The sequence below is a fragment of the Schistosoma mansoni genome, chromosome W (genome assembly GCF_000237925.1).
Source record: "Schistosoma mansoni strain Puerto Rico chromosome W, complete genome".
NCBI classification, from domain to species: Eukaryota; Metazoa; Platyhelminthes; class Trematoda; order Strigeidida; family Schistosomatidae; genus Schistosoma; species Schistosoma mansoni.
Window position 1 is genome coordinate 42,760,335 of NC_031502.1, and position 6,462 is coordinate 42,766,796.

The following is a 6,462-nucleotide window of genomic DNA, read 5'->3' on the forward strand; positions in this document are numbered from 1 at the left end:
AAAATAACCAATTCCATAGAATTACAACTGAATAACAAAGAAGTAACATTTTACCTAAACTCAATTATACAGCCAAAATGCATTTAAAGGATGCAACCGCATAGGGTTTACCAACCGATCAATCCAAATACTAAATAGAAAGTTAAGTATGCAGATCAATCAGTCAAATGGTTATTATTATTTGAACACAAAAATATTGGTACAAAGAGGCACCGATAACACATGTGCCACACAAGCCACTTGATTTGTGTGCGGGCTATGATACTGCCCGGATGCCCGAACCGAAGCAGATGGTTTTCTTGGGGGGCTACAGTCGAAGCATTTGACCTAAAGGTCTAACCCACAAGGCAATGGAGCAACGTAAGGAGATGCAGTCCCATAGTCGCCGGTGACCAACGATTGATTCATTCGCTATTTATGCCTTCAGAATCCTGGAGCCCATTTGCACCATTAATTTGGAATCAGGGTTTCCCAACTCCTCTAGGTGGACTCTCCGTTTCCACCAACCCAGTTAAGGCGCCGGACATTTGCTTTTCGTACTATCAAGTTCGTAAACAACAGTCCTGCCGCGAGAAGGCAGTGAGTAGGACTTCCCTGACAGTGACTGTATACGCGTGGCCATATGAGGGCATTTCGAGAGGGAGAGCTGACTCTTCCCACCCTCAGTCGTACCAGGGCATTTGAGGGTAAGATATTTATTCATAAGCGACATATGTTCTAGCACAGATACATATGACATAGAAAATAAAAGTAATCCCAAAGATGAAAAGGATTTTTAAGAATTGACACGGACTAACTCTCAGAAAACTGTTCACATTGATTAAATAAATATCAGGATTAAGTGATTAAGGTCAATTCTTTTTGGGGAATTTTTTTATTTTAAATTGTTTCTTTTTTTAATTTTAATCTTCTCTGACAAAGTAACGCTATTGAATAAATAACGTTACATGTTATGTTAACCATTTTAGTGTTTAAATGTTATTAAAAATTACTATGAACTCTATATAACAGTTAACATTACTCCGCAGCTTATTCATTGATTTTCTCAGTATTTATAAGGGATTTAGATTTGTTCATTTTCTAATTAAGATTTTATGAATACAAAATAATTGCATAAGTTCTTAACAATTTTTGTAATTCTGTGTGACTGACCGGGTTTACAATTTAGTTTTTCACACTTTCAAATATTTTAGTAAATTTATTCATTGTAAATTCACTTAGTATTGCTTGTTTGAATCATCCCATTGATTTTTAGGACTGCAACTGGTCAGTCTCTAATTGTCATATGTGCATACTGTGCGTATTGCCTCGATATAGCCTTAATTCACAAGAATTATCCGTCTTGTTGTTTTGTTATGAATATTGATCGGATTTCATCAATTGTGTCTGCGATGGTCCTCTTTGCCCAGCGTTAATTTACTTTACATTTTGATGTTATTGCGGTTATCTAAATACTTAAAAATCACCTAGTAATTCATAATCTCGTTATTTTTTGCAAGGTTTTCTCACTCCAAAGACCATATAGAGACAATCCTTTGTTCTCACCTGAGATACGGACTCTACCTTCTGTTATTCTGTCACAGTTGTGACAGAACAGTTGCTTACATGTCTACCAAAGTCATCATGAATACAATATGTCTGCATAATTCATTTTCCTTCGGTTTCCATCATCTTTGCTTATTCATTGTAGTTTTCTGTACTTAAAATATGACTTTTACTTACAAGAAGTCTTCAAATAACACTACTTAGAATTATAAACGTAGTTTTGCCGTTTTCAATTAATCCATAGTCATTAAATTAGATCCGTTTCAATAATAAAAGTTTAGCAGGCTATACACTTTTTTAAGTATATGCTAGTGATGTTATTTAGAAAGACAATAAAAACTCCAAAACCAAATCATTCAGTTCAGAAGATACAATACCTGCTAAACCCTTGTTCTAAGGTACAAATATTCTTCATTATCCTATATACTTAAATCGTGTAACTGAAAAAGGATCGAACAGTGTAATAATGAACAAAGGAATGTCAGTCTCCAAATCTAAATTAAGGCATTGATGATCAGTATTCCATTGGACATTATGATATTTTTATTTACTGATCGAAGTAATTCACATAACAGAAATAGTCAAAGTATGAAATTTCTGTAATTACCATCACATTTACCAAATAAAATGGTTTAGATTGTAATGCTGATGTATGGGCCAGAATGATAATTATTGGTTGTCTGCTTAGTTAAACGTGTAGATAGTCTGACAGGTGTCAGATGAGTTATATATTTCCCTGTCCTTACTATTTATTATTATTGATTGTTTATTGTTGTTGGATTGTGTCGGGTTTTGGTGTGGGAATATATTTATGTTCTAGTCAGCCTAATCACATGTTCTTGATCTGAGTTGTGCTGAAGTCCTGTAGAGTAGACACAGGGAGGGAATCTATTGTAGATATTAGTCTAAGGTGAATTAGCATCCCATTCGTGTAAAAAGGGAAACGACCGTTATAACAAGTGTCCAACACTAATATGACTGCATATGCTTAACCGGCTTGTGTTTGATATTGTGATTCTAAATCTGACGACGCGTAATAAAAACCAAAGACTGACGTTAAGGATTTTTATTCGACTTCAAAAAAATATCAAAATGATATAAATATGCATTAATATTCATATGGTTTTTGTACAGTCAAATTAACAATAAGGTTTGTATAATTTGATTGAGTAATCTTTAACATCAATTAATCAATTATTTACAATGGGAAGTTATATTTGCAATGTTATACACTGATTTGATTTCGTTCTTTCGGTGTCGTCATATCACAAATGATCGTTAATCCTCAAAAAACTGTTCCCATCATCTTCTTTGTGAGGTTCATGAAATTTGTCTTTCTAGGTTTGAGTATACTAGAAATCTAATGTGAAAATAACATGTTATTATAATCATAACTATATTTTTGCTACATTCTAGTAAAAATGATTCACCTTTAATGTTGTCTTACTGAGTACCTAAACTATGGATGAACAATCAAGGAAAATCTAATGTGTTTATAAATAGTAAGTAGTATGAAACTAATATTAAAATATATTAGTGGGAAAATTTTTCTGTGAAGAAGTTGAGATTTCTATAACTAAGTGTATAAAATTTCTGTTTTTCATTTATAGAGCAAACTGACTACTGATTTATACCCTTCTTATATTAATGGTGGAATTTAGACTTTGGTTAGATTTGTATGTATATTGTAGGTCCCGGGTTCGAATCTCACGAGGCGAGATCGTGGATGCGCACTGCTGAGGAGTCTCACAATAGAACGAAACGGCCGTCCATTGCTTCCAGGTTTTCCATGGTGGTCTAGCTTCAATTGATTCATGATTTCAGCTATGAAAATACTGAAATCTCCACAAAACCCCTTCTGATTATTGTAAAATGGTTAAAAATTGTAATTTGCATAATGATTTTTAAACAATAACAATGCACATTTACTTCTATATGGGACTCCTAGCTGTAAAGAAATTTACGTCAAATTTAATGTCTAAAAACGATTTTTTTCGCTCTCAATAAACTTGTCTTGCTGACATATAATTCATTTTCATTATTAGGAATGATAGTATAAATTGCTGTGTCACTTTTTATTATTATTGTGACTCCTTTTTTACCATCCTTTTTCATAATCCCCTGCCAATTATTTGATCATTCATAATTTTATGCAAAAAATACCTTATCAAATTAATCACATGATCAGATTATTTAGAATGGATTCAAAAGAGTTAATCTCCTTCTCTAAATCGACTTGATTTTCTAGGCACAAATTTGACGTTGGAATCAGTTAACTATAGATGATATATTTTCTTCGAAACTCAGGTTTATGTATTAAAGTGTTTTTAAAGTTAGTGGTAGTATGCATAATTATAATCAAATTAAATCTGATATAATTGAAGTCACTGGTTCTTTGAGGGATTTTAAAAATGGGATAATGAAGACATCTAAGCTAGTTCTTGGAAAATGATGTTCCAAACAAAGTTGACATACTAAGCAAAGAAGGATAGTGACTAGCAGTGGAATCCAGGACGCGCATTTCGTCCTATTTGGGACTCGTCAGCTGGATGTACTTGCATCTCAGAGTTGATATTCACTCTGGGACTCGAACCCAGTACCTTTCGCTTCAAACGCCATCGCATTATCCACTTAGCTACTGAGTCCTTGATAGCCACTTGCTTTTGCGATGGGGTGGAGTTTAAATTTACTTAGAATTGTTTGTTTTTATCTTCCCATTGATTTTTAGGACTGCAACTGGTCAGCATCTTATCGGCCATATGTGCATAATGTGCGTATTGCCTCGATATAGCCTTATATCACAAGCATATTAAGCAAATAAGACTATATCGAGGCAATACGCCACCGTATGTACTTGTGCCAATTAGAGACCGACCAGTCATAAACATCAATGGAAAGATTCAAGCAAACAATACTAAGTGAATTTAATGTTGACATACCTTTTAATATTGAATAATTTATTTTGTAGATAGACATTTCTAGTTCAAAGATATTTACCGTCATAGACTGGTGTCAGCTGAAAACCACTGAAAAAAAGGATCACTAGACAATTGTTTGATCTTTCATGAGATTACTCAGAAACGGATATCAACGATTTCACTCAGGTTTAAATCAATGACTTCTAGGTCTCCAGTGAAGGATGATACATCATTCATCGCCAATTCATCTTTAGCCGGTTTGTATGGAATGATGCTATCCTCATAGAAATTCATTATTGAAAAGCGTTCTTGAGAATCGACTCACTTCACTGGTTACGTCAGTACATAATGTTTTTATGGTATTTTATTCGGTTGGAAAAAACTAAGATCAAATACATTTTGTCACAATAAACTTAACTACTAACAATTTAATAGTAGTTAAAAATACATCACTTATTTTCAAAGAAAGATGAAAAGTTTATGCATCACATCGAATAATAAAGCTTTAGTGCAATGAACACATTTCCAAATCTGGACAAGTTTTACATTTATATTGATGCAGTTTGTGTAGTCTCATTGTTAACCCTTTTTGAGGGATATTTTATCCTAAAATGCGGATCGGGTCAGTAAACGTTCATTTTTAAATTGCGGCTCACTAATGCTATACACTATTATACAGGTTTTACAGATGAATACCAAACCAATACAAATCAAAAAGTTATGAAACAATTCACAGTGTACATACGATGGAAGTTATTGTTGTTCATAAAATTAATAGTGAATTGTTGAGGAAGTTTTGTATGAAATTTATCGGATATGTTGATTTCGATGTTCCAATGTCCTCCTATTTAACGTAATAAATAAAATGAAATAGTTTGTTATGAATTGGTAAACCATATCAGATTGTTATATTGTTATATTAGCTAAATAAAAGGTGGCTGAATTCTAAAATAAACTCTCTAATATTAAATAATGAACTAGGAAAATGAATGTAATGGTTAACCAGTAGATTAGTTTCGACATCTCAGGCTTCGATATAATAGACTCCGACTTATATTTAATACTCTGGAATATTGTTTATCACATCTGCAGTGAATTGTACTCCAAACTATATTTTAATATCACTCATACATGTATATTTTAACATTTTCATTTGACCGTTATCTGATGTATTTTCACTATAGTATTAAATTAGGTACTAGACAATAAAATGTATAGAATATTTCCTGATCAAGTTTTGTATGACTACAGTATGCTATTACTTTTAAACTTTACAGACGTTTATGAATGTGATGGAGTCATAAATTTTATTCGTTAGTAGAAATAGGATTTATTATGACTTGCTTTCATAATCTAATTTGGTCAGAAACGCCTGAAAACATTCATTGTATCAGACATTACGTTTTATTATTTATTATTTTTATTACCATTATCTTTGTTCAATATTATATTTTCGGTACAATTCTCAGCACAAAGTATTTGAAGAAGTTTCCGTTTCTTACTTCATGGTCGATCCTGACAATAAAAATTGATTGATCGCCAGTTAGACGTCAGCAGTCCAGTAAACCGGCATCAAAATAATGTACATTCTTTTCGCTGCATATTGATAGAAACCACGATATTTCTGATAGGACCTTTTGTAACTTGTACAACGAAAGGTTATACACTTTTCAGAAACTCACCTGAATGGGTTTTGTGATTAATAGACATAATGATATATTAAGACAAACAAAAATAGATAACTTGTTGAAATATCTAGATGGCAGGAACAGGTAGCCTAGATGTTCATGCAGGCTGACCTTCTGGTATATATTGTCTCAGCATGATTTATTACCCTTACTTCACCGAGAAAAATCTTTCAGGCTACTAATATACTTACCTGATATTATTTACAATAAATCAAGCACTTACGCTACTGATAGAAACCATAACAATAAATATGATAATAATAAACTGAGAATTTCATCAGTAAAATGCTATTTGATAGGAATAAAGTTAT

The 6,462-nt window shown here is 32.5% G+C and overlaps 1 non-coding gene across 1 annotated transcript; it reads right to left on the bottom strand.

The window, feature by feature from the left end:
* Positions 1-4,118: 4,118 nt before the first annotated feature.
* Smp_tRNA_01920_Pseudo_TTG.1.1 lies at positions 4,119-4,189 on the bottom strand. The gene has a single exon. It is a non-coding gene (tRNA).
* Positions 4,190-6,462: the final 2,273 nt, after the last annotated feature.